The sequence below is a fragment of the Carassius gibelio genome, chromosome B22, assembly GCF_023724105.1.
Source record: "Carassius gibelio isolate Cgi1373 ecotype wild population from Czech Republic chromosome B22, carGib1.2-hapl.c, whole genome shotgun sequence".
Classification (NCBI taxonomy): Eukaryota; Metazoa; Chordata; class Actinopteri; order Cypriniformes; family Cyprinidae; genus Carassius; species Carassius gibelio.
Genome location: NC_068417.1, coordinates 48,106,218 through 48,121,217, shown reverse-complemented (window position 1 = coordinate 48,121,217; position 15,000 = coordinate 48,106,218). Strand labels below are relative to the sequence as shown.

The 15,000-nt window shown below is 39.6% G+C and overlaps 13 non-coding genes across 13 annotated transcripts; all 13 read left to right on the top strand.

The window, feature by feature from the left end:
* The first annotated feature begins 1,554 nt into the window (after positions 1-1,554).
* On the top strand, positions 1,555-1,673 carry LOC128009255 (5S ribosomal RNA). The gene has a single exon (XR_008180971.1). It is a non-coding gene; the product is annotated as a 5S ribosomal RNA (ribosomal RNA).
* A 633-nt stretch (positions 1,674-2,306) lies between these two features.
* LOC128008939 (5S ribosomal RNA) lies at positions 2,307-2,425 on the top strand. Its single transcript, XR_008180662.1, has one exon. It is a non-coding gene; the product is annotated as a 5S ribosomal RNA (ribosomal RNA).
* A 531-nt stretch (positions 2,426-2,956) lies between these two features.
* Positions 2,957-3,075, top strand: LOC128005517 (5S ribosomal RNA). Its single transcript, XR_008178166.1, has one exon. It is a non-coding gene; the product is annotated as a 5S ribosomal RNA (ribosomal RNA).
* Positions 3,076-5,645: 2,570 nt separating this feature from the next.
* LOC128009254 (5S ribosomal RNA) lies at positions 5,646-5,764 on the top strand. The gene has a single exon (XR_008180970.1). It is a non-coding gene; the product is annotated as a 5S ribosomal RNA (ribosomal RNA).
* A 629-nt stretch (positions 5,765-6,393) lies between these two features.
* LOC128002976 (5S ribosomal RNA) lies at positions 6,394-6,512 on the top strand. Its single transcript, XR_008175710.1, has one exon. It is a non-coding gene; the product is annotated as a 5S ribosomal RNA (ribosomal RNA).
* Positions 6,513-6,733: 221 nt separating this feature from the next.
* LOC128009253 (5S ribosomal RNA) lies at positions 6,734-6,852 on the top strand. Its single transcript, XR_008180969.1, has one exon. It is a non-coding gene; the product is annotated as a 5S ribosomal RNA (ribosomal RNA).
* A 511-nt stretch (positions 6,853-7,363) lies between these two features.
* On the top strand, positions 7,364-7,482 carry LOC128009252 (5S ribosomal RNA). Its single transcript, XR_008180968.1, has one exon. It is a non-coding gene; the product is annotated as a 5S ribosomal RNA (ribosomal RNA).
* Positions 7,483-7,990: 508 nt separating this feature from the next.
* LOC128005516 (5S ribosomal RNA) lies at positions 7,991-8,109 on the top strand. The gene has a single exon (XR_008178165.1). It is a non-coding gene; the product is annotated as a 5S ribosomal RNA (ribosomal RNA).
* Positions 8,110-10,679: 2,570 nt separating this feature from the next.
* On the top strand, positions 10,680-10,798 carry LOC128009251 (5S ribosomal RNA). The gene has a single exon (XR_008180967.1). It is a non-coding gene; the product is annotated as a 5S ribosomal RNA (ribosomal RNA).
* A 629-nt stretch (positions 10,799-11,427) lies between these two features.
* On the top strand, positions 11,428-11,546 carry LOC128002975 (5S ribosomal RNA). The gene has a single exon (XR_008175709.1). It is a non-coding gene; the product is annotated as a 5S ribosomal RNA (ribosomal RNA).
* A 221-nt stretch (positions 11,547-11,767) lies between these two features.
* LOC128009250 (5S ribosomal RNA) lies at positions 11,768-11,886 on the top strand. The gene has a single exon (XR_008180966.1). It is a non-coding gene; the product is annotated as a 5S ribosomal RNA (ribosomal RNA).
* Positions 11,887-12,397: 511 nt separating this feature from the next.
* LOC128009249 (5S ribosomal RNA) lies at positions 12,398-12,516 on the top strand. The gene has a single exon (XR_008180965.1). It is a non-coding gene; the product is annotated as a 5S ribosomal RNA (ribosomal RNA).
* A 508-nt stretch (positions 12,517-13,024) lies between these two features.
* On the top strand, positions 13,025-13,143 carry LOC128005515 (5S ribosomal RNA). Its single transcript, XR_008178164.1, has one exon. It is a non-coding gene; the product is annotated as a 5S ribosomal RNA (ribosomal RNA).
* Positions 13,144-15,000: the final 1,857 nt, after the last annotated feature.

Genomic DNA, 15,000 nt, shown 5'->3' with positions numbered 1-15,000 from the left:
GGATCATGCATGATCGTCAGGTTAAAACCTGTCGATTGTGCATGAATCCGGGACATGTGTTCAAAGACTGTCCAGATTTTAAATGTCATCAGTGCAATGGCCAGGGTCATTACGCAAGGGATTGCGATGCAATTAAGTGCCCGGATTGCAGAAAGGTGATCATAAGATGTGAGTGTTGGATGGAGAATGAAATTCAAAATAAAGAGTCAGAAGGTGTAGGAGGGCGAATGTCAAAAGAAACTGAATTACAAAATGGTGGAGAGAATGAGGAAGAGGATGGTGTGAATAAAGAGGCTATTGTGGAAAATAAGAAGGAATTGGAAGAGAAAAGGCTGGAAGGAGAAATGGACAAAGGAATATTGACATCACAGGAAGTAACACAAGGGGTATTGGAGGAAATGGAGAACCAAGGATTAAAAGAAAAGGAGGAGGAAATGCAAGAGATAACTGAAGAGGAGAAAGAAATGGAATTGGAAGAGAAAAGGCTGGAAGGAGAAATGGACAAAGGAATATTGACATCACAGGAAGTAACACAAGGGGCATTGGAGGAAATGGAGAACCAAGGACTAAAAGAAAAGGAGGAGGAAATGCAAGAGATAACTGAAGAGGAGAAAGGAGTGGACAGAATGGATGATAGAAAGGACAAAAGGGTGACATTAAGAAGGAGAACCCTTAAGGTAATACCAAATGTGAATGTGGCCAGAAAAAAAAGACATTTTAGGGAAAAATACAATAAGGGGAAACATTTGTTTGAGAATAAATTTCAAGTGTTGAGGGAAGATGAGGAGGAGGAGGTAGACTAAGAATACAATGTTTGGTTTAAATTTGTATTATTATTTATTATTATAATGTTTTTATACATTGTATCATGGTATGCTAATGCCTTAATTGTATTTCAAAAAGAAAAATGGAGATAAAAGGTTATTTATTGAATGTAAAGTGAAATAAATGTGTTTGGTGTTTAGAGAAATGGCTTTTATCAAACCTGTGGCAAATAATTATTGTTTTTGTTTGTTATGCTTCTGTGGAAAATGTGTACAATGTTTTTAATGAAATATTTTAAATTTGTTAATAAAAAAAAAAAAAAAAAAAAAAAAAAAAAAAAAAAATCTCGTCTGATCTCGGAAGCTAAGCAGGTTTGGGCCTGGTTAGTACTTGGATGGGAGACCGCCTGGGAATACCAGGTGCTGTAAGCTTTTTGGAAATTTTTCACTTAGTATATAATAATTTGGCAAAAAAATAGAGTCAATGCCCGATCTCTGAATCTTAGCAGGTTTGGGCCTGGTTAGTACATGGATGGGAGACTGCCTGTTAATACCAGGTGCTGTAAGCTTTTTGGACATTTTTCACTTAGTATATAATAATTTTGCCAAAAAATAGAGTCAATGCCCGATCTCTGAATCTTAGCAGGTTTAGGTCTGGTTAGTACTTTGATGAGAGACTGCCTAGGAATACCAGGTGCTTTAAGCTTTTGGGCTTTCTTTCCTACTTATATAATGTACTGGCGATAAGATTGGCTGCTCTTTAAATAGCCCTCTCTTTGCAGCAGACTTCGCTTACGGCCATACCAACCTGGCTATGCCCGATCTCGTCTGATCTCGGAAGCTAAGCAGGTTTGGGCCTGGTTAGTACTTGGATGGGAGACCGCCTGGGAATACCAGGTGCTGTAAGCTTTTTGGACATTTTTCACTTAGTTTATAATAATTTTGCCAAAAAATAGAGTCAATGCCCGATCTCTGAATCTTAGCAGGTTTAGGTCTGGTTAGTACTTTGATGAGAGACTGCCTAGGAATACCAGGTGCTTTAAGCTTTTGGGTTTTCTTTCCTACTTCCTACTAGAGTCAATGCCCGACCTCTGAATCTTAGCAGGTTTGGGCCTGGTTAGTACTTGGATGGGAGACCGCCTGGGAATACCAGGTGCTGTAAGCTTTTTGGAAATTTTTCACTTAGTATATAATAATTTTGCCAAAAAATAGAGTCAATGCCCGATCTCTGAATCTTAGCAGGTTTGGGCCTGGTTAGTACATGGATGGGAGACTGCCTGGGAATACCAGGTGCTTTAATCTTTTTGGAAAATTTCACGAATTATATAATAATCTTTCATTAAAAAAAAAAAAAAAAAAAAAAAAAAGAGTCAATGCCCGATCTCTGAATCTTAGCAGGTTTAGGTCTGGTTAGTACTTTGATGAGAGACTGCCTAGGAATACCAGGTGCTTTAAGCTTTTGGGTTTTCTTTCCTACTTATATAATGTACTGGCGATAAGATTGGCTGGCCTTTAAATAGCCCTCTCTTTGCAACAGACTTCGCTTACGGCCATACCAACCTGGCTATGCCCGATCTCGTCTGATCTCGGAAGCTAAGCAGGTTTGGGCCTGGTTAGTACTTGGATGGGAGACCACCTGGGAATACCAGGTGCTGTAAGCTTTTTGGAAATTTTTCACTTAGTATATAATAATTTTGCCAAAAAATAGAGTCAATGCCGGATCTCTGAATCTTAGCAGGTTTGGGCCTGGTTAGTACATGGATGGGAGACTGCCTCTTAATACCAGGTGCTGTAAGCTTTTTGGACATTTTTCACTTAGTATATAATAATTTTGCCAAAAAATAGAGTCAATGCCCGATCTCTGAATATTTGCAGCTGTGGGCCTGGTTAGTACATGGATGGGAGACTGCCTGGGAATACCAGGTGCTTTAATCTTTTTGGAAAATTTCACGAATTATATAATAATCTTTCATTAAAAAAAAAAAAAAAAAAAAAAAAAAAAAAAAAACAAAAAAAAGAGTCAATGCCCGATCTCTGAATCTTAGCAGGTTTAGGTCTGGTTAGTACTTTGATGAGAAACTGCCTAGGAATACCAGGTGCTTTAAGCTTTTGGGCTTTCTTTCCTACTTATATAATGTACTGGCGATAAGATTGGCTGCTCTTTAAATAGCCCTCTCTTTGCAGCAGACTTCGCTTACAGCCATGCCAACCTGGCTTTGGCCGATCTCGTCTGATCTCGGAAGCTAAGCAGGTTTGGTCCTGGTTAGTACTTGGATGGGAGACCGCCTGGGAATACCAGGTGCTGTAAGCTTTTTGGACATTTTTCACTTAGTTTATAATAATTTTGCCATAAAATAGAGTCAATGCCCGATCTCTGAATCTTAGCAGGTTTAGGTCTGGTTAGTACTTTGATGAGAGACTGCCTAGGAATACCAGGTGCTTTAAGTTTTTGGGTTTTCTTTCCTACTTATATAATGTACTGGCGATAAGATTGGCTGGTCTTTAAATAGCCCTCTCTTTGCAGCAAACTTCGCTTACGGCCAAACCAACCTGGCAACGCTAGTGAGCCACACAGGAAGTGAGTTGGCAGTTTGTAGTAGGCAGTAGGTGAGAGAGGCTCACCTTGTGTTTTTTGTTTTGTTTTATCTGCGTAAAGATTTATTTCTTTTGCAACTTATTGATTTTTGTTTGTTATAGTTTTTATACTTCCCAGCAGCAGTTTGCTGTCTGGGGAGAAATTTTTCTTTTGTTTGAAAAATGGATGGATTACATGGCAAAGAAGTGGACATGGCAGGAGGAAGACGAGTGCTAACAGACAAAGAAATGGATAAAGAACAACGAGATGGACAAGGACGAATGGATTATAACAAGAGGATTTACTCTAAAGAGGCTACAGTAATTGTTGACATGGCGGATCAGAGAGATGCAAGAGCAGAGGACATTATCAAAGCAGTGAACGAAAGGATTGGAGGAGGAAAGATTCTAGCAGTCAGACCAAGGCAAGTAAAAGAATATGAAATTACACTGATAAACAGGGAGGCGTGCGATGGATTAGATGAAGGATTAATGATAAAAGGAAAACTGTGTGAGATTCGACAACTGAAAACAAGGGAGTATGTGGTTTCTTTCATACATTTGCCAGCCTATATTGAGGACTCTGACATTTTAATTAAATTACAAAATTGGGGCGTAACACCTGTTTCAGACATCATAAGAAGAATGTATCCAGGCACAGACATTGCGGATGGTACAAGGTACCTAAGGGTGAAATTTCCTAAAGAAGTAGTGTCTCTGCCATACAGTACAAAGTTTGATACGGAGGAGGGAACACAGTATTTCAGGATCATGCATGATCGTCAGGTTAAAACCTGTCGATTGTGCATGAATCCGGGACATGTGTTCAAAGACTGTCCAGATTTTAAATGTCATCAGTGCAATGGCCAGGGTCATTACGCAAGGGATTGCGATGCAATTAAGTGCCCGGATTGCAGAAAGGTGATCATAAGATGTGAGTGTTGGATGGAGAATGAAATTCAAAATAAAGAGTCAGAAGGTGTAGGAGGGCGAATGTCAAAAGAAACTGAATTACAAAATGGTGGAGAGAATGAGGAAGAGGATGGTGTGAATAAAGAGGCTATTGTGGAAAATAAGAAGGAATTGGAAGAGAAAAGGCTGGAAGGAGAAATGGACAAAGGAATATTGACATCACAGGAAGTAACACAAGGGGTATTGGAGGAAATGGAGAACCAAGGATTAAAAGAAAAGGAGGAGGAAATGCAAGAGATAACTGAAGAGGAGAAAGAAATGGAATTGGAAGAGAAAAGGCTGGAAGGAGAAATGGACAAAGGAATATTGACATCACAGGAAGTAACACAAGGGGCATTGGAGGAAATGGAGAACCAAGGACTAAAAGAAAAGGAGGAGGAAATGCAAGAGATAACTGAAGAGGAGAAAGGAGTGGACAGAATGGATGATAGAAAGGACAAAAGGGTGACATTAAGAAGGAGAACCCTTAAGGTAATACCAAATGTGAATGTGGCCAGAAAAAAAAGACATTTTAGGGAAAAATACAATAAGGGGAAACATTTGTTTGAGAATAAATTTCAAGTGTTGAGGGAAGATGAGGAGGAGGAGGTAGACTAAGAATACAATGTTTGGTTTAAATTTGTATTATTATTTATTATTATAATGTTTTTATACATTGTATCATGGTATGCTAATGCCTTAATTGTATTTCAAAAAGAAAAATGGAGATAAAAGGTTATTTATTGAATGTAAAGTGAAATAAATGTGTTTGGTGTTTAGAGAAATGGCTTTTATCAAACCTGTGGCAAATAATTATTGTTTTTGTTTGTTATGCTTCTGTGGAAAATGTGTACAATGTTTTTAATGAAATATTTTAAATTTGTTAATAAAAAAAAAAAAAAAAAAAAAAATCTCGTCTGATCTCGGAAGCTAAGCAGGTTTGGGCCTGGTTAGTACTTGGATGGGAGACCGCCTGGGAATACCAGGTGCTGTAAGCTTTTTGGAAATTTTTCACTTAGTATATAATAATTTGGCAAAAAAATAGAGTCAATGCCCGATCTCTGAATCTTAGCAGGTTTGGGCCTGGTTAGTACATGGATGGGAGACTGCCTGTTAATACCAGGTGCTGTAAGCTTTTTGGACATTTTTCACTTAGTATATAATAATTTTGCCAAAAAATAGAGTCAATGCCCGATCTCTGAATCTTAGCAGGTTTAGGTCTGGTTAGTACTTTGATGAGAGACTGCCTAGGAATACCAGGTGCTTTAAGCTTTTGGGCTTTCTTTCCTACTTATATAATGTACTGGCGATAAGATTGGCTGCTCTTTAAATAGCCCTCTCTTTGCAGCAGACTTCGCTTACGGCCATACCAACCTGGCTATGCCCGATCTCGTCTGATCTCGGAAGCTAAGCAGGTTTGGGCCTGGTTAGTACTTGGATGGGAGACCGCCTGGGAATACCAGGTGCTGTAAGCTTTTTGGACATTTTTCACTTAGTTTATAATAATTTTGCCAAAAAATAGAGTCAATGCCCGATCTCTGAATCTTAGCAGGTTTAGGTCTGGTTAGTACTTTGATGAGAGACTGCCTAGGAATACCAGGTGCTTTAAGCTTTTGGGTTTTCTTTCCTACTTCCTACTAGAGTCAATGCCCGACCTCTGAATCTTAGCAGGTTTGGGCCTGGTTAGTACTTGGATGGGAGACCGCCTGGGAATACCAGGTGCTGTAAGCTTTTTGGAAATTTTTCACTTAGTATATAATAATTTTGCCAAAAAATAGAGTCAATGCCCGATCTCTGAATCTTAGCAGGTTTGGGCCTGGTTAGTACATGGATGGGAGACTGCCTGGGAATACCAGGTGCTTTAATCTTTTTGGAAAATTTCACGAATTATATAATAATCTTTCATTAAAAAAAAAAAAAAAAAAAAAAGAGTCAATGCCCGATCTCTGAATCTTAGCAGGTTTAGGTCTGGTTAGTACTTTGATGAGAGACTGCCTAGGAATACCAGGTGCTTTAAGCTTTTGGGTTTTCTTTCCTACTTATATAATGTACTGGCGATAAGATTGGCTGCTCTTTAAATAGCCCTCTCTTTGCAGAGGACTTCGCTTACCGCCATACCAACCTGGCTATGCCCGATCTCGTCTGATCTCGGAAGCTAAGCAGGTTTGGGCCTGGTTAGTACTTGGATGGGAGACCGCCTGGGAATACCAGGTACTGTAAGCTTTTTGGAAATTTTTCACTTAGTTTATAATAATTTTGCCAAAAAATAGAGTCAATGCCCGATTTCTGAATCTTAGCAGGTTTAGGTCTGGTTAGTACTTTGATGAGAGACTGCCTAGGAATACCAGGTGCTTTAAGCTTTTGGGTTTTCTTTCCTACTTATATAATGTACTGGCGATAAGATTGGCTGGTCTTTAAATAGCCCTCTCATTGCAGCAGACTTCGCTTACGGCCATACCAACCTGGCTATGCCCGATCTCGTCTGATCTCGGAAGCTAAGCAGGTTTGGGCCTGGTTAGTACTTGGATGGGAGACCGCCTGGGAATACCAGGTGCTGTAAGCTTTTTGGAAATTTTTCACTTAGTATATAATAATTTTGCCAAAAAATAGAGTCAATGCCGGATCTCTGAATCTTAGCAGGTTTGGGCCTGGTTAGTACATGGATGGGAGACTGCCTGTTAATACCAGGTGCTGTAAGCTTTTTGGACATTTTTCACTTAGTATATAATAATTTTGCCAAAAAATAGAGTCAATGCCCGATCTCTGAATATTTGCAGCTTTGGGCGTGGTTAGTACATGGATGGGAGACTGCCTGGGAATACCAGGTGCTTTAATCTTTTTGGAAAATTTCACGAATTATATAATAATCTTTCATTAAAAAAAAAAAAAAAAAAAAAAAGAGTCAATGCCCGATCTCTGAATCTTAGCAGGTTTAGGTCTGGTTAGTACTTTGATGAGAGACTGCCTAGGAATACCAGGTGCTTTAAGCTTTTGGGTTTTCTTTCCTACTTATATAATGTACTGGCGATAAGATTGGCTGGTCTTTAAATAGCCCTCTCTTTGCAACAGACTTCGCTTACGGCCATACCAACCTGGCTATGCCCGATCTCGTCTGATCTCGGAAGCTAAGCAGGTTTGGGCCTGGTTAGTACTTGGATGGGAGACCGCCTGGGAATACCAGGTGCTGTAAGCTTTTTGGAAATTTTTCACTTAGTATATAATAATTTTGCCAAAAAATAGAGTCAATGCCGGATCTCTGAATCTTAGCAGGTTTGGGCCTGGTTAGTACATGGATGGGAGACTGCCTCTTAATACCAGGTGCTGTAAGCTTTTTGGACATTTTTCACTTAGTATATAATAATTTTGCCAAAAAATAGAGTCAATGCCCGATCTCTGAATATTTGCAGCTGTGGGCCTGGTTAGTACATGGATGGGAGACTGCCTGGGAATACCAGGTGCTTTAATCTTTTTGGAAAATTTCACGAATTATATAATAATCTTTCATTAAAAAAAAAAAAAAAAAAAAGAGTCAATGCCCGATCTCTGAATCTTAGCAGGTTTAGGTCTGGTTAGTACTTTGATGAGAGACTGCCCAGGAATACCAGGTGCTTTAAGCTTTTGGGCTTTCTTTCCTACTTATATAATGTACTGGCGATAAGATTGGCTGCTCTTTAAATAGCCCTCTCTTTGCAGCAGACTTCGCTTACAGCCATGCCAACCTGGCTTTGGCCGATCTCGTCTGATCTCGGAAGCTAAGCAGGTTTGGTCCTGGTTAGTACTTGGATGGGAGACCGCCTGGGAATACCAGGTGCTGTAAGCTTTTTGGACATTTTTCACTTAGTTTATAATAATTTTGCCATAAAATAGAGTCAATGCCCGATCTCTGAATCTTAGCAGGTTTAGGTCTGGTTAGTACTTTGATGAGAGACTGCCTAGGAATACCAGGTGCTTTAAGTTTTTGGGTTTTCTTTCCTACTTATATAATGTACTGGCGATAAGATTGGCTGGTCTTTAAATAGCCCTCTCTTTGCAGCAAACTTCGCTTACGGCCAAACCAACCTGGCAACGCTAGTGAGCCACACAGGAAGTGAGTTGGCAGTTTGTAGTAGGCAGTAGGTGAGAGAGGCTCACCTTGTGTTTTTTGTTTTGTTTTATCTGCGTAAAGATTTATTTCTTTTGCAACTTATTGATTTTTGTTTGTTTTAGTTTTTATACTTCCCAGCAGCAGTTTGCTGTCTGGGGAGAAATTTTTCTTTTGTTTGAAAAATGGATGGATTACATGGCAAAGAAGTGGACATGGCAGGAGGAAGACGAGTGCTAACAGACAAAGAAATGGATAAAGAACAACGAGATGGACAAGGACGAATGGATTATAACAAGAGGATTTACTCTAAAGAGGCTACAGTAATTGTTGACATGGCGGATCAGAGAGATGCAAGAGCAGAGGACATTATCAAAGCAGTGAACGAAAGGATTGGAGGAGGAAAGATTCTAGCAGTCAGACCAAGGCAAGTAAAAGAATATGAAATTACACTGATAAACAGGGAGGCGTGCGATGGATTAGATGAAGGATTAATGATAAAAGGAAAACTGTGTGAGATTCGACAACTGAAAACAAGGGAGTATGTGGTTTCTTTCATACATTTGCCAGCCTATATTGAGGACTCTGACATTTTAATTAAATTACAAAATTGGGGCGTAACACCTGTTTCAGACATCATAAGAAGAATGTATCCAGGCACAGACATTGCGGATGGTACAAGGTACCTAAGGGTGAAATTTCCTAAAGAAGTAGTGTCTCTGCCATACAGTACAAAGTTTGATACGGAGGAGGGAACACAGTATTTCAGGATCATGCATGATCGTCAGGTTAAAACCTGTCGATTGTGCATGAATCCGGGACATGTGTTCAAAGACTGTCCAGATTTTAAATGTCATCAGTGCAATGGCCAGGGTCATTACGCAAGGGATTGCGATGCAATTAAGTGCCCGGATTGCAGAAAGGTGATCATAAGATGTGAGTGTTGGATGGAGAATGAAATTCAAAATAAAGAGTCAGAAGGTGTAGGAGGGCGAATGTCAAAAGAAACTGAATTACAAAATGGTGGAGAGAATGAGGAAGAGGATGGTGTGAATAAAGAGGCTATTGTGGAAAATAAGAAGGAATTGGAAGAGAAAAGGCTGGAAGGAGAAATGGACAAAGGAATATTGACATCACAGGAAGTAACACAAGGGGTATTGGAGGAAATGGAGAACCAAGGATTAAAAGAAAAGGAGGAGGAAATGCAAGAGATAACTGAAGAGGAGAAAGAAATGGAATTGGAAGAGAAAAGGCTGGAAGGAGAAATGGACAAAGGAATATTGACATCACAGGAAGTAACACAAGGGGCATTGGAGGAAATGGAGAACCAAGGACTAAAAGAAAAGGAGGAGGAAATGCAAGAGATAACTGAAGAGGAGAAAGGAGTGGACAGAATGGATGATAGAAAGGACAAAAGGGTGACATTAAGAAGGAGAACCCTTAAGGTAATACCAAATGTGAATGTGGCCAGAAAAAAAAGACATTTTAGGGAAAAATACAATAAGGGGAAACATTTGTTTGAGAATAAATTTCAAGTGTTGAGGGAAGATGAGGAGGAGGAGGTAGACTAAGAATACAATGTTTGGTTTAAATTTGTATTATTATTTATTATTATAATGTTTTTATACATTGTATCATGGTATGCTAATGCCTTAATTGTATTTCAAAAAGAAAAATGGAGATAAAAGGTTATTTATTGAATGTAAAGTGAAATAAATGTGTTTGGTGTTTAGAGAAATGGCTTTTATCAAACCTGTGGCAAATAATTATTGTTTTTGTTTGTTATGCTTCTGTGGAAAATGTGTACAATGTTTTTAATGAAATATTTTAAATTTGTTAATAAAAAAAAAAAAAAAAAAAAAAATCTCGTCTGATCTCGGAAGCTAAGCAGGTTTGGGCCTGGTTAGTACTTGGATGGGAGACCGCCTGGGAATACCAGGTGCTGTAAGCTTTTTGGAAATTTTTCACTTAGTATATAATAATTTGGCAAAAAAATAGAGTCAATGCCCGATCTCTGAATCTTAGCAGGTTTGGGCCTGGTTAGTACATGGATGGGAGACTGCCTGTTAATACCAGGTGCTGTAAGCTTTTTGGACATTTTTCACTTAGTATATAATAATTTTGCCAAAAAATAGAGTCAATGCCCGATCTCTGAATCTTAGCAGGTTTAGGTCTGGTTAGTACTTTGATGAGAGACTGCCTAGGAATACCAGGTGCTTTAAGCTTTTGGGCTTTCTTTCCTACTTATATAATGTACTGGCGATAAGATTGGCTGCTCTTTAAATAGCCCTCTCTTTGCAGCAGACTTCGCTTACGGCCATACCAACCTGGCTATGCCCGATCTCGTCTGATCTCGGAAGCTAAGCAGGTTTGGGCCTGGTTAGTACTTGGATGGGAGACCGCCTGGGAATACCAGGTGCTGTAAGCTTTTTGGACATTTTTCACTTAGTTTATAATAATTTTGCCAAAAAATAGAGTCAATGCCCGATCTCTGAATCTTAGCAGGTTTAGGTCTGGTTAGTACTTTGATGAGAGACTGCCTAGGAATACCAGGTGCTTTAAGCTTTTGGGTTTTCTTTCCTACTTCCTACTAGAGTCAATGCCCGACCTCTGAATCTTAGCAGGTTTGGGCCTGGTTAGTACTTGGATGGGAGACCGCCTGGGAATACCAGGTGCTGTAAGCTTTTTGGAAATTTTTCACTTAGTATATAATAATTTTGCCAAAAAATAGAGTCAATGCCCGATCTCTGAATCTTAGCAGGTTTGGGCCTGGTTAGTACATGGATGGGAGACTGCCTGGGAATACCAGGTGCTTTAATCTTTTTGGAAAATTTCACGAATTATATAATAATCTTTCATTAAAAAAAAAAAAAAAAAAAAAAGAGTCAATGCCCGATCTCTGAATCTTAGCAGGTTTAGGTCTGGTTAGTACTTTGATGAGAGACTGCCTAGGAATACCAGGTGCTTTAAGCTTTTGGGTTTTCTTTCCTACTTATATAATGTACTGGCGATAAGATTGGCTGCTCTTTAAATAGCCCTCTCTTTGCAGAGGACTTCGCTTACCGCCATACCAACCTGGCTATGCCCGATCTCGTCTGATCTCGGAAGCTAAGCAGGTTTGGGCCTGGTTAGTACTTGGATGGGAGACCGCCTGGGAATACCAGGTACTGTAAGCTTTTTGGAAATTTTTCACTTAGTTTATAATAATTTTGCCAAAAAATAGAGTCAATGCCCGATTTCTGAATCTTAGCAGGTTTAGGTCTGGTTAGTACTTTGATGAGAGACTGCCTAGGAATACCAGGTGCTTTAAGCTTTTGGGTTTTCTTTCCTACTTATATAATGTACTGGCGATAAGATTGGCTGGTCTTTAAATAGCCCTCTCATTGCAGCAGACTTCGCTTACGGCCATACCAACCTGGCTATGCCCGATCTCGTCTGATCTCGGAAGCTAAGCAGGTTTGGGCCTGGTTAGTACTTGGATGGGAGACCGCCTGGGAATACCAGGTGCTGTAAGCTTTTTGGAAATTTTTCACTTAGTATATAATAATTTTGCCAAAAAATAGAGTCAATGCCGGATCTCTGAATCTTAGCAGGTTTGGGCCTGGTTAGTACATGGATGGGAGACTGCCTGTTAATACCAGGTGCTGTAAGCTTTTTGGACATTTTTCACTTAGTATATAATAATTTTGCCAAAAAATAGAGTCAATGCCCGATCTCTGAATATTTGCAGCTTTGGGCGTGGTTAGTACATGGATGGGAGACTGCCTGGGAATACCAGGTGCTTTAATCTTTTTGGAAAATTTCACGAATTATATAATAATCTTTCATTAAAAAAAAAAAAAAAAAAAAAAAGAGTCAATGCCCGATCTCTGAATCTTAGCAGGTTTAGGTCTGGTTAGTACTTTGATGAGAGACTGCCTAGGAATACCAGGTGCTTTAAGCTTTTGGGTTTTCTTTCCTACTTATATAATGTACTGGCGATAAGATTGGCTGGTCTTTAAATAGCCCTCTCTTTGCAACAGACTTCGCTTACGGCCATACCAACCTGGCTATGCCCGATCTCGTCTGATCTCGGAAGCTAAGCAGGTTTGGGCCTGGTTAGTACTTGGATGGGAGACCGCCTGGGAATACCAGGTGCTGTAAGCTTTTTGGAAATTTTTCACTTAGTATATAATAATTTTGCCAAAAAATAGAGTCAATGCCGGATCTCTGAATCTTAGCAGGTTTGGGCCTGGTTAGTACATGGATGGGAGACTGCCTCTTAATACCAGGTGCTGTAAGCTTTTTGGACATTTTTCACTTAGTATATAATAATTTTGCCAAAAAATAGAGTCAATGCCCGATCTCTGAATATTTGCAGCTGTGGGCCTGGTTAGTACATGGATGGGAGACTGCCTGGGAATACCAGGTGCTTTAATCTTTTTGGAAAATTTCACGAATTATATAATAATCTTTCATTAAAAAAAAAAAAAAAAAAAAGAGTCAATGCCCGATCTCTGAATCTTAGCAGGTTTAGGTCTGGTTAGTACTTTGATGAGAGACTGCCCAGGAATACCAGGTGCTTTAAGCTTTTGGGCTTTCTTTCCTACTTATATAATGTACTGGCGATAAGATTGGCTGCTCTTTAAATAGCCCTCTCTTTGCAGCAGACTTCGCTTACAGCCATGCCAACCTGGCTTTGGCCGATCTCGTCTGATCTCGGAAGCTAAGCAGGTTTGGTCCTGGTTAGTACTTGGATGGGAGACCGCCTGGGAATACCAGGTGCTGTAAGCTTTTTGGACATTTTTCACTTAGTTTATAATAATTTTGCCATAAAATAGAGTCAATGCCCGATCTCTGAATCTTAGCAGGTTTAGGTCTGGTTAGTACTTTGATGAGAGACTGCCTAGGAATACCAGGTGCTTTAAGTTTTTGGGTTTTCTTTCCTACTTATATAATGTACTGGCGATAAGATTGGCTGGTCTTTAAATAGCCCTCTCTTTGCAGCAAACTTCGCTTACGGCCAAACCAACCTGGCAACGCTAGTGAGCCACACAGGAAGTGAGTTGGCAGTTTGTAGTAGGCAGTAGGTGAGAGAGGCTCACCTTGTGTTTTTTGTTTTGTTTTATCTGCGTAAAGATTTATTTCTTTTGCAACTTATTGATTTTTGTTTGTTTTAGTTTTTATACTTCCCAGCAGCAGTTTGCTGTCTGGGGAGAAATTTTTCTTTTGTTTGAAAAATGGATGGATTACATGGCAAAGAAGTGGACATGGCAGGAGGAAGACGAGTGCTAACAGACAAAGAAATGGATAAAGAACAACGAGATGGACAAGGACGAATGGATTATAACAAGAGGATTTACTCTAAAGAGGCTACAGTAATTGTTGACATGGCGGATCAGAGAGATGCAAGAGCAGAGGACATTATCAAAGCAGTGAACGAAAGGATTGGAGGAGGAAAGATTCTAGCAGTCAGACCAAGGCAAGTAAAAGAATATGAAATTACACTGATAAACAGGGAGGCGTGCGATGGATTAGATGAAGGATTAATGATAAAAGGAAAACTGTGTGAGATTCGACAACTGAAAACAAGGGAGTATGTGGTTTCTTTCATACATTTGCCAGCCTATATTGAGGACTCTGACATTTTAATTAAATTACAAAATTGGGGCGTAACACCTGTTTCAGACATCATAAGAAGAATGTATCCAGGCACAGACATTGCGGATGGTACAAGGTACCTAAGGGTGAAATTTCCTAAAGAAGTAGTGTCTCTGCCATACAGTACAAAGTTTGATACGGAGGAGGGAACACAGTATTTCAGGATCATGCATGATCGTCAGGTTAAAACCTGTCGATTGTGCATGAATCCGGGACATGTGTTCAAAGACTGTCCAGATTTTAAATGTCATCAGTGCAATGGCCAGGGTCATTACGCAAGGGATTGCGATGCAATTAAGTGCCCGGATTGCAGAAAGGTGATCATAAGATGTGAGTGTTGGATGGAGAATGAAATTCAAAATAAAGAGTCAGAAGGTGTAGGAGGGCGAATGTCAAAAGAAACTGAATTACAAAATGGTGGAGAGAATGAGGAAGAGGATGGTGTGAATAAAGAGGCTATTGTGGAAAATAAGAAGGAATTGGAAGAGAAAAGGCTGGAAGGAGAAATGGACAAAGGAATATTGACATCACAGGAAGTAACACAAGGGGTATTGGAGGAAATGGAGAACCAAGGATTAAAAGAAAAGGAGGAGGAAATGCAAGAGATAACTGAAGAGGAGAAAGAAATGGAATTGGAAGAGAAAAGGCTGGAAGGAGAAATGGACAAAGGAATATTGACATCACAGGAAGTAACACAAGGGGCATTGGAGGAAATGGAGAACCAAGGACTAAAAGAAAAGGAGGAGGAAATGCAAGAGATAACTGAAGAGGAGAAAGGAGTGGACAGAATGGATGATAGAAAGGACAAAAGGGTGACATTAAGAAGGAGAACCCTTAAGGTAATACCAAATGTGAATGTGGCCAGAAAAAAAAGACATTTTAGGGAAAAATACAATAAGGGGAAACATTTGTTTGAGAATAAATTTCAAGTGTTGAGGGAAGATGAGGAGGAGGAGGTAGACTAAGAATACAATGTTTGGTTTAAATTTG